The 21,479-nt window shown below is 43.5% G+C and overlaps 1 protein-coding gene and 1 long non-coding RNA gene across 7 annotated transcripts in view; one reads left to right on the top strand and one right to left on the bottom strand.

Moving 5' to 3' along the window:
- LOC139059100 (homeotic protein ultrabithorax-like) overlaps window positions 1-21,479 on the bottom strand; it is a 488,317-nt gene that overhangs the window by 391,584 nt on the left and 75,254 nt on the right. For all 6 annotated transcript variants that reach the window (XR_011513910.1, XR_011513911.1, XR_011513907.1 and 3 more), the window contains exon 2: window positions 10,756-10,827. The gene's annotated coding sequence lies outside the window, so the exon portion shown is untranslated. The remainder of the gene's footprint in view (window positions 1-10,755; window positions 10,828-21,479) is intronic.
- LOC139059102 (uncharacterized) lies at window positions 1,149-6,924 on the top strand. Its single transcript, XR_011513912.1, has 2 exons — window positions 1,149-1,330; window positions 6,668-6,924. It is a non-coding gene; the product is annotated as an uncharacterized lncRNA (long non-coding RNA).

Here is a 21,479-nt window from a genome sequence, read left to right as displayed (position 1 = left end):
GCGCTGAGCGCGAAATATTCATTTTGACGAATACTAGAAAGCTTTAGCTTGTTCATACACGCATCATTTTTTACAAAAGGGCCCGGCTACGGTAAACTTAGACACCAGTCACAAGGCCGGTGGCGACATCTTGTGACACTTCGTCCTGCAACACGTGAAACCTTTTGTTACATAGGTGTTTTTATCTAATCAATACATAAAAAAGGGTTTGTTTCTTGTAAATTGCACCGCTGCTGACAATTTACACCAGCAGATAAGTTGAATATAGTTAGTTACTGCAATAAAAACTCTGTGTCCCCTCTAAGTAAACTCTGCATCACTAGATGGCGCCACCTACCTGGTTTTTTTTTTATGCCACTGTTTACTTGTCATTTCGTCGCCCCGCAGATGGTGGTTTAAAGTAACCTCTTGCCTTGGTATTATCATGGTAAAAAAAAGCACGCGAGAGGTGGACTCTGTGGCCGACATCAGCTTCTCACTGTTTTGGCTTGGTGCAGCTCAGCTCGCGACACACGGTGCTAGCCGAGCCTTACCGCCTCGTATGCCGTACGGAAAGTCATACCGTACGGTACAGTTCGCGCATGCGCAGTCCTCGACCGGTACGGTATTACGCACTTACCGTACCGTATACCGTACTTTCCGTAGCACCGCTAAAAGTCCCTATTGTTTGTTTTATTCTGACACAGTTCTACGAACTTCCTTCCCACGTGTTTGACTCGCCGTCACCCCACTACTTGGTTGCAATAAATAATTGGATACATTACGATGCTTTCTGTAGTGTCACGCGTGTGTTGTCTTGCTTTTCGGTGGTGTGAGCATTTGTCACTGGATTATCACTGTTATCAAGTTATCGCTTAGCGCAAGGCGCGCCTGTACTTTATATCCAAAATTTATTTAACGCTGTCGCCGACTGCATTGCGAAAGAGTTTAGTCTATACTAAGATAGCGCGCGTGAAGCAAGTATTATATAGCATTGCAGAACACACTTGGATTGCTTGCACTGCAATGATGTTCACTGCTGTGATGCAATTCTAATAGCGGATGGACTTGACCCGTTAGCTCAAATTCGAAGACCAACGGCCTGTTGTTCTCAGCGCTATCGCTGTGATTTCAGTGCTGCTTGTTTTCTTGGGCACAAGTTGATAAAGCCCTGCTTGACATCAGCATTGCGGTGCCATCAGGAGCCACGCTATCAACATCGGAAACGGAAAGCGGATCATCGTCGACGTCATACTGCCATGCTATAAATACAAGCTGCAACAGGCCGTCAACCAGTGGGCGCGGCAGCGGTGCTACTATGCAGACCAACCCGTTTCTATACCTTCTGCAGGTAAGAAAACGCTATGGAAAAGTTTACTGTAGTAACAACGTCTGTCTGCTCCTGCTGCCGTGCCCACGGCCCTTGATCGATCTTGTGTACTCGATGCATGCTCTTTTTCAAACTCTTCTACTGCTTAGCGGGGACGTTGAAACAAATCCGGGCCCAGATGATGTGACCATTGCAGAACAGCTGAAGTCTATTGCGAAAGATATCCAAGAAATAAAGAAAGGTAAAGCAGCGGCTAACCAAAAGCTTAATGCAATCGACAAAAAATTGGAAAAGATTGGAATGCTTGAGAAACAAGTTGTTGAGAGTAATGAAAAAATAGCTGCACTTGAAGAGAATGTGTCCTTTCTGGCAAGAAAAGTTGACGAACTGGAAAATAGAAGTCGTAGGTCGAACCTCATCATCTATGGGTTGGATGAAGAAGAGGGTGAATCCACTGAAAGTCTCCGTGGGTCTGTAACTAGAAACATCTTTCAGGATATACTACATATTGAAGTCGAAGGCATTGAAAGGATTCATCGTCTGGGGCGAATGCGAAGTGACAGAACAACAAACAGGCCAGTCATGTTGAAACTTTTGGACCATCGTGATAAGGTGAAGATCTTCAAATGCTGCTCAAAACTAAAAAATTCAGGATATTCTATCAGCGAAGACTTTTCACGTCCTCTCAGGGAAATCAGAAAGAAACTATGGGATAGAACTAAAACAAACCGTGACAGAAAGGAGAAGGTCTTCCTAATGCACGACAAAGTAAGCATCAATGGCCAGCTTTTCAAATGGGATGAAGAAATAAACGACTTGGTCGAAATAAAAAGTGAGAAGAAAATAGAAAAAAACGGAAATGCGAGCAATCTATCAAAGAGAACACGCAGCTGCCGATAACCCTATTAAATATAAACGCGCGCAGCCTTCTAAATAAGATTGACCACTTGGAAGCTACCCTTCTCGCTTTTAATCCAGATATTGTTGTGATCACTGAGACTTGGCTGCATTCTGGCGTTCAAGATCATGAAATCGTTCCCCCGGGCTATGTCATCATTCGCAAAGACAGGGAATCTAGGGGTGGGGGAGTGGCCTTGGTCTTAAAACGTGATCTACCCTTTACGCAAATGCCTGACATTCCTGGTGTAGAAGCCGTTTGGTGCAAAGTTCACTTGAAATGTAAATCTGTTAATGTGGGCGCGGTCTACAGGCCACCAAATGCTGAAACTGTGTATTTGGATCTTCTGTTTGATTACATGTATAAATATGTCTATGGCTCTATGATCATACTAGCTGGCGACTTTAATTGTCCGCTAGTTGACTGGAATACATTAAGCTCAACTGATGGAACAAGTAATGCCATGTATCGTATCCTATTCACTTTAGAACTTGTACAAATTGTTAGAGAGCCTACTCGTGCGCAAGGATCATCCAATTCTATACTAGACTTGGTGTTTGTTAGTAACTACTTCAGAATAGATGATTGTAAAGTTGAAGTGTCAAAAGGAATTTCTGACCATGAAACGGTACTGTGTACGCTGTTCTTGCCAAACTTGGGTCGCCAGCGCGGTCCGACGAAATATGTGCGCGCATTTAACAGAGCGAACGACGCGGCTGTTATGACGTATCTTATTCATGAATTTAATGATTTTTATGATTTGTATGCTCAGAGTATCGTTACTGTTGACGCCTTGTGGGTACAATTTAAAGAGCACGTGATGCATTGCATCACAAATTTTATTCCTTTGAAAAAGAAGGCAACATGCAAGCACAATCCGTGGATTACACGAGAAATAATCCACATGAAACGAAAGATTAATAGGTTAAGGCAACGAAATAGGCAACGACCAAACTTAGAACTAAAGGTAAACATAATTTCACTAACAAAACAATTAAAGAATAAAGTACTCGAAGCTAGGAAACGATTTTGTGGCACTACACTTAACAACTTCATTAAAAATTCGCCGGCCAAGTTCTGGAGGTACTTAAACAGAAAGAATGTTACTGCTAGTTCGCCTACACGTGGAAAGCAGCAAGCTGACTCATTTAACAATTACTTCCAGTCGATATTCAACGCCGATAATGGTGTTTTAGGACCATTAGCGTGCTATAGTAATGAGTCTACACAACTTTCTGGCACTCCGGTCATAAGTGTACCTGGGATTCTTTCTCTGTTGTTGAACCTTGATGAAAGAAAGAGTTGTGGTCCTGACGGAATTCCAAACTGCTTTCTTAGGCGCTATGCCGAACCAATCAGTGAATATCTCTACCTCATATTTTCTAAGTCACTTCAGGACAGCTGTGTGCCCGCTGAATGGAAGGTAGCAAAAATTGTGCCCATTCACAAATCAGGCGACGTAACGACCCCGTCCAATTACCGGCCTATATCCCTCACATGTACCTGTTGTAAAATTCTTGAGCACATCTTATTAAAATTTCTTAAAGAACATACTGAGACTAAAAACATCATTCACCAAAACCAGCATGGCTTCAGAGCAGGGTTGTCCACTGTTACCCAACTGGCAGAAATCTTTCATGACCTCGCAGAGGGAATCGATCATCAAAGTCAAACTGATATAATTTTCCTTGATTACTCAAAGGCTTTTGATCGTGTGGCACATGCTAAACTGAATTTCAAACTAAACAAAATACTTGGCGATGGTCCCGTTACGAGGTGGATAGCCAGCTACTTATCAGAACGCCGACAATATGTGCAATACAATGACCATGCTTCTGATATCGTTCCGGTCATTTCTGGCGTGCCGCAGGGCTCTGTGCTAGCACCATTTTTGTTCATTTTATACATAAACGACATAACATATCACGCTGATGTGAAGGTGCGTCTCTTTGCGGATGACTGCGTGCTCTACCAAAAAATAAACACTCATGCAGACCAAATAAGGTTAAACACAGCTTTGGGCAACGTCATAAAGTGGTGCAATACATGGCAAATGTCAATCAATATGGAAAAAACTGTAGTGATGTCTGTCACAAATAAGAAAACAAAACTTAATTTCTCTTACGGTACCTGCAACGGCGTTCTCAGAACAGTAACTGAAAAGAAATACCTTGGTGTGATTATTTCTGATAATCTCAGCTCTAAAACCCAAGTACAAAACATTACCAAAAAAGCAATGAACAGTTTATACTTCCTTAAGCGCACCTTGCGCTTTGCGACTCCAGATACCAAGTTACTCGCTTATAAAGTCCTTATCCGTCCAATCTTAGAATATGCAAACGTCGTCTGGTTTCCATATATACAAAAAGATGTACGTATGCTCGAATCAGTTCAACGAAAAGCTGTTCGTTTTATCTACCATAGATACCGGCGCACTGATTCTCCCACAGAGCTGCTTTCCTACGCAAGCCTAGACACCTTATCAAGCCGCGCCACGCTCCATAGACTCAAGTTTCTTTATCAATTAATTCATAACGCATTTAACATGGATCCTGCTACTTACATTAGTTTTAATCGTTCTAGAGAAACACGTCACAAGCATGACTTTACGATTAATGAATACTCTTGTGCTAACAACACATATTACTTTTCCTTTTTCCCTCGAGCCATAAGAGAATGGAACGGGCTAGATAAATCTATAACTGCGCAGGATTCCTTAAAAAAGTTCGCTGAGCTCGCAGCCTCGTCAGTCTTGTCAACAATCCACACCTGACGATCATGTTCAGACTGTATTGATATTGTGTTGCCCACACGGTGTGTAACTGGCGTATTACTGTACTGTACTGTATACTGTTTGTATTGTTGCCCGCTTGATGTGTAACTGGTCTATTACTGTACTGTATTCCTGTATCTTTCTGATAAATCCACTCCTGTAACAGTCCCAGTGGGACTAACAGTATGTTAAATAAAAAAAAATAATAAAAAAAGTTGGCCCAATGTGAAAATCAGACTCACAACTTGCAGTTCCGGCACCTTTTGATCCCTCACCTTTTGTACAATGTGACGATGGCTACAAAGCACACCATGTAAATAACGCGAGCCTCATAGGGGCAGCACGCCTCTATAGTATACAATTACTTTGAAATTAAATATTTTCTCACACGTACAGCTTTCGCGTTAGTTACCCTTGTCACCGTGAGCTTCCTGAACTAATGAAATTTGACCTGCCACCTCAATTAGTCACTGCAAAGCCCATTACTTTTGATTTAGTCGCGAATAATGCAACAAAGGGGGGAATATATGCGCAAGTTTAATGCGGAACGTATCTAACTGCGTCGGCAGATAATTTGCAGACAGAGAGAGAGAATTTAGATAGAGAATGTCTGGTTAGATCCTCGGTCAAGAAGTACTGCATGGCGGTGAGATCTTACGAAGCTGCGCTCAAGCAAATTTTCCAGTCTCCATTATACAGTGCTTTGGCCTGAAAATAAGTGCCATACAACAGACGAACGCCTTCGTTCGACCACTTCCTGAATAGAACACGGCGTCAACACATGCAATCCCGAGTGACCGTTTCAGACCGTCTTCTCTGCGACGGTAACCCTAACGCGGACGTTACAGCATATGCGCATACATGGTACATGGTACTCTAATGATCCGTGCCGGCAGGCGGTGTCAACATACTGCTTTTCGTACCAGGAAGGAGGTAGCTGGCGGAAGGTGTCGCACAGGTGACCCTTCTGTACAGTATGCGCCAGCGGCTTTGCCTTCTCGACAGCGTGCCTTCCCGAGAGGGCGACCGCGGCGGAGGCACGCAATATCGAATACGTGACTCAGCGAAAGAGTAAATTGGTGCGTGCTCGCCTTTATCGACGCCGCTGTGGGAAGGCGCACGTACCAGCGGCGCTCACCCGCTTGGCGCCTCCTGGACGGGAGGTGTTCTGTTTAAAGTGAGAACAGCGGCTTCCCAATGTACAAAGCCCACGTCGAAAGCGCATCTTTCGTTCTTTATTCAGTTGAGATAGGCTCTCCAGTACACATAGTCCTGGATGTCGCTGGAGTTGGCAGTTTCCCGGCTTTTCTTCACTATTTTTCCTGCTATATATACATATATATTGCCAGTAGACGCTCTAGACATGTTAGACATGTCTAGGGCGTCTATGGGCGTCTATGGGCGTCTAGGGCCCCCTATAGACATATTACGTCACAAAATTAAACATTCGACGTTATTTTATCCTCGGCAAACTATTGGTGAAGACGTCCTAGTGTAATATCAGTTGGCAATATAGTATCGTTCTATTATAATACCCGCGTAAAATATTGTCATTTGCATTAGGCGAAAGGCAAAATGTGTAATTGCGATCGCATGGATATCTTGGACAAATTCAAAAAACATTTATGCATGTTTTGTTTGTGTCTAGAAAGAACTAACATTAAGGTTCCTTTTTTTTCACTCTCAGGACTCCAAGGGCCTCACCCGTGGCACCATGAATGCTCCAACAATACCGCACATGTTTGGAGGTGAACCGCTAAGTTGGAGTGGCTCTGAGGTATACTTCAAAGGACCGATGAACAGCAAAGAAGCAAGCGTCTCTTTCCTCTGCTTCCCATGCACGACAATGAAGCCAGGCACGTACTGATCACCCAAGAACTACTAAAGAATGACGCATAAGCGGACGTTCACCAGCGTAAGAAATAATAAAGACGCAGAAATGTATGTGAATGCGTTATTGTTGGTGATATGTGATACACTTATTGACTTCCAATTCTTCAACCCTAACTGCCAAATTTGCTTCAAGAGAAACAACTCTCGGCTTGTTGTTAGTTATCGCTGACATCTTTTCTTTTATCGATCGCAGCGCGAATGTACAAATACATGGTGAAAAACAGGTACAGTGCCTCTGTGGTCATGCTTTCCCCATTCGTGCATCAGCGCTCCATGAAATTTATTAAAACAAAACCAAAATGACGTTTTCCAAGCGCTTCATTTCCACTCACATTCTGAGATAGAGGAAGGAAAGTTGTAATCCAGCCATGATAAGCAAATCAAAAACAATAAGCACATAAGAAGAAGCATACTACATTTCTGAAATTCATTATCATGAGACTGCTTCTGTCTGATCCAAATGTGCATTCCTGCATTCGGCCCCGCCACGCATCATTTCGCTCTTAGAAGGGCAGCAGGAGGCAAAAATGGATGGAGCATCGTTGCCGTGAAAGGAAGCCCGAATAAGTGAGAGCGCGTGCGATCAGAGTCGTGGGCTCCATCCTAGGGAAGTTGGTTCAACAAGAGGCGGTGCATCCTCCCCCTCCCCCCCCCCCTTCCCTCCCCTAGCTCTTCCTACTCGCGAAACCCTGCCGACCCAGCGACACCCTTGATCTCGCGCTTACGTAAGACAGGAAAAGGCGGTCCGGGCCGCTGCCATCGGTTTTCATTAGGGCCGATCCCACGGGGATGCCTCCCCCTTCCCGTCTCCTACTCGTCGTCCTGCTCTGCATTCGTCCCCCACGCAGTTGCCACGTAGGGGACGCGGCGTCCTCTCTCGCAAAATGAGAAGCACCAGGAGGTGAAGCCCGAGGCACGCGGCCTCATTTAAATAAGGGAACAGCGGCGCCGTACCCCGACCACAGCGAACAGAGAGTTCACCATGCATGCGATTAGAATATTCAGGAGTAGCTCTTCTGCCCGAAACTTTGGTACAATCAGATATTGTACTGTAACGTGGCACAACATTTTGGTGCCGTTGCGACAATAACAAAAGAAAATGTATGCCCCAATGTTAACTTTTTATCTCCCGTGTTCTACAGGCCTTGAACGAAGGAAAAAAATAGGATAATGACAAATTATGCAACATAGAAGCTACTTGTCAGTTCGACGGCGCAACACGTTGTCAGAAATGCCACTAATGTGCCACCATTATTTAACAAGTAAACTGTAAAACTGCCTAAACTGTCGGTGGCCACGGCAGGGAAGAAGGCTGAATGTTGTGCCGAGAAGTTACCGATTCCTCTTCTGCTGTAGTAAACAGAAAGCTTACGTGAATTTCAGTAATTTTTTTGTTTGTCGAAAAAGAAAGGATTAAAAAGTGAAGATGACGGGTTACACAACACCTAATGCAATATGACGTTGTTTGTCCCGAGGTGGCTGATATGTGCACCCTTAATTCACTTCCATAAGGGGATGCGTTTCTGGCAAACGCGGGAATGTTCTTCTTGGACGACCGCGCTATGATATTTAGCTATGCATGACGTCCTTGCTGTTTACAGTCGTATCTAACATAGAAGCCGTATCAGGTATGAATGAAAATTGCACACTATGCAGCTTATCTAGAAGCAAAGATATAATAGATTTCTTGTCGCAGTGAAAATTTAAGCTCGGCGATAGATTAGTGTGGCTGCAGGTCAGAATTTAGGCACTAAAATAAACGTTTCAACATCGGTAATGGAGACCGAGTACATTTTTATGCGCCAAGCATATAAATATCGACACTATGTGCTTTCCGGAACTGCAACGATTTTACATTGAAACGCTATTGAAACAAAGTTGTGGCGTGCCGTGTATAGGGAAGGGCATCAAATGGGGAAGACAAGCGCTCATAAGGATTGCAATTACGTCGAATTACTACATAAGACACGAAGTACACATTAAAGTCTTACTAGCGTTGCTTAGATAGTTAACTGCATACGATAGACCGCGCTATTTTGTTGATAAGTAGGGAATTTATGTCTAACTATCACAACGTTGTGTTGGTGTGCGGAGTACAACAAGAATAAAATCACACTCACGAAACTGCAAAATTACCATCGACTCAGTTTTAAAGCAAACGAGAGGACCACTTTGCTCCCTCACAGGCTTCGATAACTTCGAAATCTGGGTATTGCTCTTTGTTACGCTCTGTATTCAGTAACATACAAAGAAATCGGTCCCCCAAATTTTATCACTTCTGAACTTAAGAAATTCCCTCAACAAATATTCTATTTTATTTTATTTTTCAGTGATAACCCGTGGCATCCATTATATGAGTTTTGTGTAGGGCTTTAGTGATACTTTCGAGCGTATATATGCGTGCAGAAAAGCAGTGACAACATTTTGCCAAAACTAGATTCAAATCATGGTGCACTGCACAACTGGATGTCATGGTCAAGGATTAGAGACCCAGAAATACGATGTGGCCCACACGGTGTTGTATGCCTTTCAGCAGGAAGCCGCATAACTGAGGACGGTACTCACACGCGTTCGCAAAACAAATCTGTTTGCAATCAAAACAGACTTTCGACGTCATTAACCTGTATTACCGTTAATCTGTTAATCTCATTATTCTGTATTACCGAAGTTTTCCGTTTTTCTTTGTATAATTATTTTTTTACCGTAATATGCTTTTTTTGTGTTGCTCTCGAGTTATTTTTACGTTGTACTATGCATTGTCATCTGATTAGTATTCGTGTTTTTCTTTCTCCTTTCTTGCATACTTATCTGTATTTATTAGCCCCTCCCATCTGTAATGCTTCATTGTAAGCCCTGAGGGTACTATAAATAAATATTAATAAATAAAACTTAGGAAAACTGTTAGTACTCTTTGAAGTATGGTGGCAGATCGCCAGCGCTCAGTGACATAATTTCCTTTTATATGTCTATATATGAAAACTGCAACACTTGCGCGAGCCAAACGAATACGCGCTTGAGCAACAACAATGGACATCACACACCGAAATGTCATTGTAAAAACAGCGAAAACAATAACAAACGAATAGCACCTCATCCGCCTCACTATGAAAATAGCGTGAATACGCAAACGTGTTGTTATGAACACTGGTCGTTTTTGTTTTCCTAGCTATTCAGACTTGAAGCTGCTTATAGGAGGCAAGCCATGCACTATGTAAGGACACATTTCCTGTTGAAAAGGGATGCTTTAGGCATTTTTACGTATGCAGTTTCAGATTCTGACGTGTGAAGCAGGCAACGCCAAAATTCGGAAGTAGTGCTGAACTTAATATTGAACCTTAGTTCGTGTGCTGATGTATACAGAAAATGTAAACAAAACTCGAAGGAATGTGTTTACAAAAAAATACCGTAAGTCAGTACGACGCGGTTCAGAATGCTGCAGAGAAATTGGTCCCTAGCTCAAATACAGTGTTTATGTTTATAAGTCACCGAAGCTGTATTAAGGGATACGGATATTTTATGTTATGATAGTACATGTTTCATGTATGATTTCAATCGTTGTCAACGTTGAAAACATAGAGCACTGCTACACAGGACGCGAGCTTGCATAAGCGCCACAGCCTCCAACAGGTGAATGAGCTGTTTTTAATCTTATTCTGAATGACCTTAAATGTCTACATAAATGTAAACATATAGAATTTTCTTTTCTGTCAGCACATAGTTCATGTAAAGTTGTCATCTTCATTAAGCTTACATCCTGTATAGTTTTCGGCTACTCTACCAGCACATGGGCGTTGGCTGCTAGTATAATCTTAAGGTAATAATGCAGCTGCACTATATTGAGTGAAGTGTTCTGGCATGATTGAATGAATGACCTGTTCTTACCTTTTCCCAATTACCACTTGGTGGACGTGGTCAGGTGGGCTGGTTTTCCGTTGTAATCCTGAGATGTCATCGCTAAAAATAAGAAAGAAAATTTCAATAATGCTTCGATTATCACTCAGGTGTTTTTGTTTTCCAAAGAAAGAGCGCAAGTTTTAAAAGAAAGATCACAAGAACTCACTTTGGCAGCTAAGCAAAATTTGTAAAGTACATGAAAAGCTACTAAAAGCGACTGTCCCAATTGGGACAGTCGCAATCGCATGATAAGTTAATCTACAACTTCAATGTCAGTCACAAGATTTCAACATTTTAAGGCTAGTGTATTCTAACATTTGAATGCTCGCAGTGGCTCAATTCGTTACGGAAGCTGATTAATAAGACTGGTGCTATTACTAGTGCCGAAATATCAATCAGCAAGTATGTCAAGGAAACAGCTGCCTCAGGCAGATCACCGTTCAGGCACATATGCTTACCTGCAATGTCGTGGTGGCCTAACACTGCTATAACTTGCGTTCCGTTTCTCATCAGAGCGCTTAACGACACACACAAACAAACGATACTTGGCGCGCTTCCACCACCCTGGCGGGGCAGTATGCTCGCTCGAAAGCGCTCGAAATTCGGGTGGATTAGCCGAATTAGAAACGCGACATCTCGGCATGTTCGTCATGCCTGACCAACCTGCCGCATCACATCCGAGTCGCTAGGTTGTTTCTTTTAGTTCCAAAAGTTGGCCAGAGACCTCGAAGCGTATCGCCGTCCCGTAAATGGGCTGTCGGCAACGACCTGCCGGCCCCATTGGAGGACACGTCAATCATTGTTCTCTTTTCCTCAACAGCCAATGGAAAGCACCAGCCAGCCCTGGCGGAAGCACCGGGGTAAGGAGGGGGGGCCCTCTCGACGACACTGACGAATGGCCGACGAAACGCAAGCGCACCACCAGACGCCGTGTCGAGGAAGCAGAGCCTTCGCGAAGCACGACAGCCGGCCAGAAAGCTCAGCGGGCAGAGTGAGTTTTATTGCCGCTCTAGTCGAGCTGTTGAAAGAGAAAGAGGCCAAACCTGGCTGTGCTTCGCGGGAAGTGGTTTTCCGTTGCACTGTCTTTCCCGCCCACTGCTACCAGTGGGATGGTATTTTTTATTTATATTTATTTTAATTTTATTTCTATTTGTAACGTACTGCGAACAACGTACAGGTTCAAGCACAGTGGAAACAACATTGAAACGCGCATGAAGAATAAGGCAATACATTTCAATCAGTGAGAGAATCACTTTGTTACGGCAGAGAGGTCCAGTTGTTAGTAGCACTTGGGAAAAAAATAAATATTTGAAAACTTACTCTTTTAACGAGCTGATTTCGCGGATGTGTCGCTCATATGCGTATATGAAGAGACTTGTGTGGACTACCGCCCTCTTGTGTAATGAGCGACCGTACTATAGTTACTGGACTACGCTTTCGGAGCTAATACTCGTAATTGAAAGAATGACTTCTGACGGTGAATCTAAACATTTCTTTCATTTTCAATTCATTTGACCCTTAGCCATTGGTCGGCACGAAGCTGTGGTCGCAATATCGCCGGTACATCAGCCACTTGACGGAGTGGATGACACAACATGAATGAACTAAAAAAACAATTATTTGGAAGTTTGAAAACTGCACAGAGCGTTACGAGAGATGACTTTGTGCAGGGCTCCGGAGTAATTTTGACCACCTGGCGTTCCTTAACGTGCACGAGCTTTTTTTGCATTTCAACTCCAAACGGAATGCTGCCACCATGGCCGGGTGTTTAACCTGAGACCTTGCGCTCAGCAGCGTAGCGGTAAAGCCACTCGGTGTGACCGAATGAATTTAATAAAATCTGAGAGTAATACTAATGTTAATCATGGGAACGCATTGCGAACGCAACATGGAGAGAAAGGAATCCTTACAACGGCTGCGAATCCTTACAAAATATGGCTCATGTTTCTTCTGTCTTTAAGCTCTACAAAAAAAAAAAAATAACAGCCGTGCTTTTGCGAATACGAATGCGACATGAATTGTTTTCACTTGATCAAAAAGTATATATATATATATATATATATATATATATATATATATATATTTACGTTGCTCTCATGAGAAAGTCTGCAGCCGTCGCGGTGCATTAATTAAAGATACGTTTGCATCAAACATCGAAGGACTGCATGCTTGTTGTAGATATTCGGCGTTGACGGAGTGTCTTGGAATTTCGTGCGAAGGATTTGCACATCGCTCGATTGGTCTCGACTGGACTCATCACAGTTTTACGCATATAGGCTTTGGAACGGGACGATGGTGGCGAAAGAACGCTTTGCACCTTGTAAAAGAATCCAATGGAACACAAGTGAAATGAAGAAATAAACTCAATGACCTTCTGTTTTCTCCACGTTTCACGCGGTATGCATCGAGTCTCCCCGTAAACATGTTCAGCAACTAAATGTGTGATTGTTGGAGTGGCTCACTGCGCGCTACAGATGGCATGTCTACAGTTGCGGATTATATAATGCCAGATTTAATAGAGCGCGGTATGAAGCAATTTTTCTCGCAAGAATCTGTTAAATCTTAATGTTTTCTTGCAAAGAAAGCATCAGCTTGGGCTAGTTTGGTTGATGTTCATCACAGAACATCTCCGAACTTTGAAAGCTGCCCTCTCTATGGTTTTTATTGCGTCATCCTTTTTGGTAGCTTTAGCGCTTCAAAAACATGAAGGTGTGTTTTCTCACAGATCTTCCTCCGTTCTTGTGTCCTGCATGGGTTCTGTTATGAAGAGGCGCCTCATTCCGGGCCCTCTCAGTGGTTATTGTCACATACCAAGGCGCGTCATCGACGATTATTTCCGTGAAATACTTGCTTGACGTAACGCCGATAGAACACGTCACGCAACTTCTATACGTCCAGTAAAGGGTGGAAATTACAAAATATTTATAATTAATGTTTTTAAAATACAGACGACAAATATTGAAGGAGATGAGGGCATTACACTTAATATTACGCTGGTTAACGAGCCTTTGGATTCAAGTTGTTCTCCTCGAGTCATCACAACTTTTCCGAACGCAAATTAGATACCTTATACTAGTAAATGGTGCCTTTGAAAAAGGTTAAATGCCTTGCTTTATAGAAGAGTCATCCCTGATGTGCGCCTTCAGAATATCACAGAACGTAAACTTTGTGCATATGTACACGCATATGTGTACATATATACATTTTTATATATCATAAATGCATATTATCTATATGAATTAACTCTTCTGTGTAATCAGTACAAGCATGGGACGTCGGGAAAACCGCTCAAACTTGGCAACAAACAACGGCAGGAACTTAGCGCTGGCGTCGCACTCAAGGATGGCGCACAACTGTGATCACTCTTGAAGCACTCTTGTAAGGATGCCCTTGTAAGCATTCTCAATGTTGCTAGCCATCTTGACTATCGCTGAAATTGGCATTGCATGTAAGTGTTATTTTGTATATTTTCACAGCCTCTCTGTATACTTATAAGGCAACCAAGAACACAATGAAATGAATTCGCGACAACACGTGCAAAGTAAATACTGTGTTAGCTAGATAGATGAATGCAGACATCTATTAAATTACCGTGTAAAATCATTCTTTCAGAGCAATCTGTTGTCTTTCATAGCTCACGGCATAGTCCCTACTGTGTAATATATATATATATATATATATATATATATATATATATATCATATTTTTCTCGGCGCACATTATTGGAGTACGCTGATACGCTGACTTGAGGCAGGTTGAGATCAACGTGAAATTACATTCGTAGCCTGAGTATTCGTGGCCATGGTACATCGAGGCATCGCTATAGGAAAATCTAGCAACTATAGACATGAATTCCCCAACTGCAGAACATTTGAATGTTGTAATTGTCATTCACCTGAGGTGTATTAATTTTTTGTTTTTTGCATAGAACCTCCTCCACCATACGGAACTTCACAAAACTAATTTGATAAACGAGAGAAAAAAAATGCGTACAACTGGGTATATATATGTTAGTCAGGAGAAAATGCACGCAATAAGCAATATTTGAGAAACAATGGTGGCGGGGGACTTCGGATTAATTTTGACTTCCTGCGGTTATTTAACGGTTATTTAAAGTTCTCCCAAGGCACAACACAGAAACAGTTTAACGTATTTTTTTCTTTTTTTTTCTCTCTGCATTATGTCCTAATAGGAGTGCCGTCACTACGGCGGTGAAAGTGGAACAGGTGGTCACGTGCTCAGCCCCAAAATGCCGTAACCACAGAGATTTTTTTTTTTTATTGAGATGAATGTTAGGAGAGGTTGGCGCCTTTATGGTGGCACCGGCTACTCCTTGTCACTTGGCAAAGGAAAACAAGTTTGCGTAAAAAGGGAGAATAGCGACACGAAAGATGGCACTCAGTAGAACACTCAGTAGAACACTGGATGAATAAAAAATATACAGTCCAACAGTATATGAGTCGCAAAGTTCTGTGCATAAGTCCAGTCCACGTACGCATATATAAAGTCAGATATTTAGAACAGCCATAGCACACAACACATGTAATGCACTGCTAGTACAGAACAGTATTATACATATTGCATAAAAGTTGCGATCGCCTCATAAACCAATTATGAATCACGAACAACGTTTATCTTACTCATTTAGCGCATTCGGATCATCTGATGCCTAATATTTTCCCAAAATGTTGGTCTCCTCTAAAAACTTTTTCAGAGCAAGAAACGCTCTTTTTTGAAGGCCCGCAGTTGGCCATGGTCCAAGTATTTTTTTTAGAGTGAAAGGTCTCCTGTCTAATATCAACAAATTTGCTTGCAGTACCCTTCTTTGTGGATTGTATTTAGTGCACTCGAGGAGAAGATGATGCACATCTTCGTCTGTATGGCCACAAGAACACTGTGGACTAGAGACACGTTTTATCCTGTACAGGAAGTGTTTAGTGAATGCAGTACCAAGACGCAGGCGGTGTACCAATGTTTCAAATTTTCTGTTGTCTCTTAGATTTCCCGGCATTGTTAAGTTTATACATGGGTCTATAAAGTATAACTCAGAGTTTTTAGTTTGCTGATCAAACCAGGTAGTTTTGCTGAGGCGACAAGAAATCTGTCTCAGGAGCAGACGGACTTCACTACGCAATAGAGGAAGATTGGTTGTCTCCACGTTATTGTGCGCCCGATTCGCAGCTGCGTCCGCTGCAGTATTTCCAGGAATATTGCAGTGCCCAGGTATCCACTGGAATGCAATTACGTGGTTCAGTGCGCTTGCTTGTGTAAGTTCTTTGAGTGTCTCATACAATAGCAAAGTGTTCAAAGAATTTTTCTTATTGCTCTGTAGTAATGCGAGAGCGGCTTGCGAATCGCTAAAGATAACCCATTTTTGCGAATGTTCTTTTGATGCTATGAACCGCAAAGCACACAGGATTGCAAACAGTTCTGCCACGGTGGAAGATGTCTCTCGGGATAATTTAAATGTTTGCTCTAGCGCTAAATGTGGAATGACGAATGCTGAAGTCGAGGAATTTTTATGACACGAACCATCTGTATAAACGTGTATGTACTGGGGATATAAGGAGTGAATTTGGAAGAGTGCCAGTTGTTGGGCGGCTACTATGAACATGTCTCGCTTAGATATAATCCCGTCAACCGATAATTCTATTTTAGGACATGTTAACATCCAGGGAGGGTAACAAACATCCACTTTGCATATTTCTAACCTTGGTGATAATGCTTTATGTTCTCGAACAACATCGTGAATTTTGCTTTTGTTTCTTTCGGTACGCGCGAGGTTTAATGGATGATTCTCGTGTTGGGTTAAGATGCGATAAATATGTCGGCATGTTTCAACTGTTCGTATGACTGGAAATGGTGGCTGACGAGCTTCAGCAATTACTAAAGAACTCGAGGTAGCCTGCGGAACCCCAAGACACACTCGCAGCCCTCTTGCCAGTAAACGTTGAAGGCGTTCCTCAGAAGATTGCGATAAACCATGGAGAATAGGAGCCGAGTAAGCAATTTTTTGTTTTATGAGTGCGTTATGAACTTGTAGTAGCGAAGAGACTGATCCCCCCCACGTTGTACCTGCGAGTCGCCGAAGTACGTTTATTACTGCATTGGTCTGCTTTTCAATTGCGCGGATGTGTGAAGCCCATGTTAGCTGGCGGTCAAGAATAATTCCAAGAAATTTATGCTCTTTCACGCACATCAAAGTTTGTCCATTAAGCTTAAGTTGGAAATTATTCAGCTGTCGTCTAGTAAAAGGAAGTACGGCTGTCTTTGCGTATGAAAGACTCATGCCTCTTTCTTTTAAAAAGGTGTCGATAATGTCAAGTCCCTCTTGCAGCGTTGTTTGAATGTCTTGTATATGAGATCCAGAGGCCCATATGCAGATGTCATCTGCGTACAGCGAATACTGTAGACCAGACGGGAGCTTTAGTGGCAAGGCTGCCATGACGCAGTTGAATAAAAACGGACTGAGAACACTGCCCTGCGGAACGCCCTGTGTGATGCTGTGATAATTACTCGCGCCTTCGATTGTTTCCATAAATATTTTTCTGTCTTTCAAGAAATTTGATACCCATCGTAGTGCTCGACCGTGTAGGCCAAGCTCTAACATACCAGCAAGGATGTGTATGTGACTTACAGTGTCAAATGCTCTTTGAATGTCTAAAAATACTGCTACTGTCACATTTCCGCAACTTCGTTCATGTTCGACGCATGTGGCAATGTCTAATACTGAATCCATTGTACACCGATTTTGTCGAAAACCGGTCATGTAATTGGAAAACATATTTGTGTGTTCACACCACCACTGCAGTCGACAGTCTATCATCTTCTCCATTAGTTTGGAAAAACAGCTTGTGAGGCTGACGGGTCGGTAGGAGTCAAGACTAAGGGGAGTCTTTCCTGGTTTTAGTACTGGAGTTACCCGGGCTAATTTCCATGAATCTGGCAGAGTCTCTCTTATCCAGATGTCATTATATATCTCCAAAAGAGCCATTCTTCCTACAGGACCTAGGTTCTTTAACATCGTATACGTGACACCATCTGGGCCTGCGGTTGTCTTTGTACGGCATGACGACAGAGCACATGTCAATTCATTTAGACTAAACTCACAGTCAAGTTGAGGATGTTGGGACATGAAGCACGCACAAACTTTCTGTTCTGCTAGTGTTATCGAACTTGTAAATTGTAGGCAAGTGAACGGAATTCCTGGTCTGGATATAAGCTGGCAGAATTCGTCAGCAACAGATGTTTCCGGAGTGCTTCGAGCTACGGCAAGGGCTCGGAAGGGATGACTCTGGGCAACTGGACCAGTAAAAGATCGGACAACTGACCATATTCTGGGAACTGGAGTAAAGGGAGACAACGACGCGCAGTATTCTCGCCACCTTCTCGTACCTAATTTTTGTAAGCGTCTGCGTGAAGTTGACCGAACTTTCTGTGCCATCTTGTAGTCATCCAGCTTTCCACTGCGGCGGTAAGCCCGTTCTGCTCGTCTTCTAATTGCTCTTAGATATTCATATTCCCCGTCGACTGCAGCGTATTCATTTGGAACAGTGACTTGCTTTGTGCAGATCTCGTAAGACTCACACAAGATATTTGCAAAACTTTGAAAGCTTGGATTTTCGCCCAATGAGTTACTCAAGTGGTGACGAAAACTTTGCCAATTAGTATATTTTGAGTAGCGCCGGGTCCCCTCCATCCGTATGAGGCGATGTTTTACCAGGATCGGAAAATGATCACTACCGTGCGTTTCTATGTCCGTTGACCATTCAACGCCATCAAGAAGGTCTTGTGAGCAGAGCGTGACGTCTATACAGCTTGAGTAACGAAACCCCCGCAAGAACGTTGGAGAGTTGTCATTTAACACGATAAGATTACTTTTTTCTGCAGCAGCCTCTATTATGCTTCCACGGGAATCGTTATATTCACTGCCCCAGATGACGTTATGTGCGTTGAAGTCCCCACAAACCAGCACATGTGAGTTTGCGATACCAAACACATTCACCAAGCTGTCTACTGATATTTTGCTAGCACATTGTAGATAAAGACTGATCACTGTGACACTTGTATTTCTGAAAGATATCTTGCATGCTACAAACTCCGGTATGTTTAAATCGCTCGACTGTATTAAATAGGACGGCAGGTCCTTTCTCACACATAACATCGCTCTGCTATTTCCAGCGATGCGCGATGATTTATATATAACATAGTTTGAAAGACGAAAGTCATCTCTTACGCCTGCCTCCTGTATACATAAAACAGGAAAGTTATGTTGAGCTAGTAGTTTGCGAAAATCAGCTGACTTGTTTCGAAGGCTATTAGCATTCCACTGAAATACGAAAACATTGTTGTAACGATTATTCATCGTAAGCCTGCCGTGGGGCTGTTGGTGGTTGTGGAAGCACCAACGATTCCATAGAAAGCAGTGCTTTTACCTCTGGTAGGTTGTTTGCTTGTGGAATGGCACTTAGAATTGCACGCAGAGCTGTGAATAGCATGGGCAGGATCATCTGGGCTACGGGTAAAGACGCGTAATCACGAAACGACGCTGAAGCTCCATGCGCGCTCGAAGCAGGTCGCTGAAGAATTGACTGAGATGGTCGCTGGGATGACTGTTGTGGTTGAGGCGAATGCTGAGGTAGTCGCTCAGATGTTAACCGAGGTTGCTGTGTCGATGGCTGAGTGCGTTGCTGAGAAGGTCGGCGAATTTCACTCGAAGCCTGGGCAAGGTGAGTAGCATTCTCTGAAGGTGGATCATGCCGCTCGCTGTCAGAACGTTGTCGACCTGAGTGCTTTAGGGCTGCAGAATAGCTCATATGGACCGCTTGCTCTTTTTTTTTGTTAGGATTTGGAGGCGCACATCTTACAGCATCAAGGTTGGGTGGGGGCGCATTACGAGGAGGCAGCCTTCCATATTTTAACTCATGTCTGCGCAACCTTGAGGCAGCTCTGCTCTGAGGGCACCCGGAGTAGGAAGCTGTATGGTTTCCGCCACAGTTGGCACACTTTGGCTGACACACAGACTTGCACTCTGAATGGTTGTGGTCTTCTGAGCATATCTTGCAGCGACGCTGACTGCGGCAGTTCTTCGATAGATGTCCAAATCTCTGGCAGTTGTAGCATCTTAGAGCAGGGCCATGATATTCTTCTACGGGGTGGCTCGTGAAACCTAAATGCACTCGTTGCGGCATTGGTTTGTCTTCTCTGAAATGGAGGATGACGGTTCTCAGAGGGCGTGATTCTACCGCTCCGTCTTCTTGGCGATTGTAGCGCGCCTGACGACGGGCAGATGTCACTCCAAAATCCTTCAGGAAGTCAACCAGTTGTTCTTCCGTATACTCAATTGGCACATGGCGTATCTTGCCAACATTCTTGGTATAAGACGCCGGAATGAATGGCTTGACTTCCAAACCAGCAACTTCGCTCATCGACAGTAGATGTCTTGCAGATGAGACTGAAGTGACGTTGACAGAGAAACTTCCATCTCTATTCACGCGGAAAGACTGCACTTTTTTCTTTTGCCACAGAGACAATTTCCGACGCAGCGCGATTTGGATTCACTTGCCAGAAGTTGCGTCCTTCCTGTGATGGTCGAAAAACAACTGGAATTCCCTCAGGCCGCTTCTTTTTATACGTTACCAAGGAGAACGGCGTTTCATCGCAGTCAATATCTTCATCGTCACTTAGATCATAGGTAGATGTTCTGTCGTCGTCAACCCGTGGTTTCTTGGCTTCACTTTCGCTGGTCTCAGCCATATTCACTGAAGGTGCGCTGGTAGGTAGGGTGGCGTTGAAAACTAGCGTCGCCGGCTTGATGACATTGGGCGCTTGTTGTGGCACTTCCGAATGCGGCGTCGATTCTGCGGCACTCATGCGCCTAGGAACGCGCTGTCGGACATATGGCTCGTGCCGGTGTTCTTTGCTGCCTACCGCCGTGGTAGGCGTAGATGCGCTGCGGAGCGCAGCCAAACCACGCGATATTGTGCGTGATCTGTAGCACACAGGAATCCCACGGGATGTCTGTTCTCCCTGGACAACAGTGAAGTCTCAACACAGCACTGATTCTTCGAAGAAAACAGAAAATAATATCTCACCGAAGAAGCAGCGGCCACTCGGAGGGACTTCTTCTTCAATTCTCCACCACAGAGATACCATGGTGGCTACGTTGGGATGTTACCGAGCAATATATCTGCAATGCAACAGCGCCGTAGACGTGGCTTTTCTGTCGTCAGAGCACACAATGGAACGCCCTCGGTACGCCTGCACGTCGCTGCGGGCATTGATGATGCAATTTTGATAATGTCGACGACTGTAACGAGAGTGTAGCCCAGTTGAGTACCGTGGAAAACTATGACGTGCTTTACTACTTGAATTTCGAAACCTGTACTTGCGGAAGGACTTACAATGCGCTACACTTAAAAGAAAGGAACTTATTTTGTATATTGTAACAGTATTAAGATTTTAGTTTACTTTCTATCCGTATGGGTGTATTCACACAGCAAGCGTCATGAAAAGGCACTGCAGTCCCTAGGGGACATAACTTGCATGACATGTTCTCCGCTTTGATGGGACATGTGTCAAAAGGAAGTGTAGCATGAATGCTTCACCTTTTGGTGCGCGACAGCATAATCGTCGTCGTCGTCGTCAGTATAGCATGTACACTGTCAGGACGAGAACCCCTCCCAACGATTTCCAATTACCCCTATGTCGTG

The sequence above is a fragment of the Dermacentor albipictus genome, chromosome 4 (genome assembly GCF_038994185.2).
Source record: "Dermacentor albipictus isolate Rhodes 1998 colony chromosome 4, USDA_Dalb.pri_finalv2, whole genome shotgun sequence".
Taxonomy (NCBI): domain Eukaryota; kingdom Metazoa; phylum Arthropoda; class Arachnida; order Ixodida; family Ixodidae; genus Dermacentor; species Dermacentor albipictus.
Note: the sequence above shows the minus strand (reverse complement) of the source record. Positions and strands in the feature narration are given on the sequence as shown.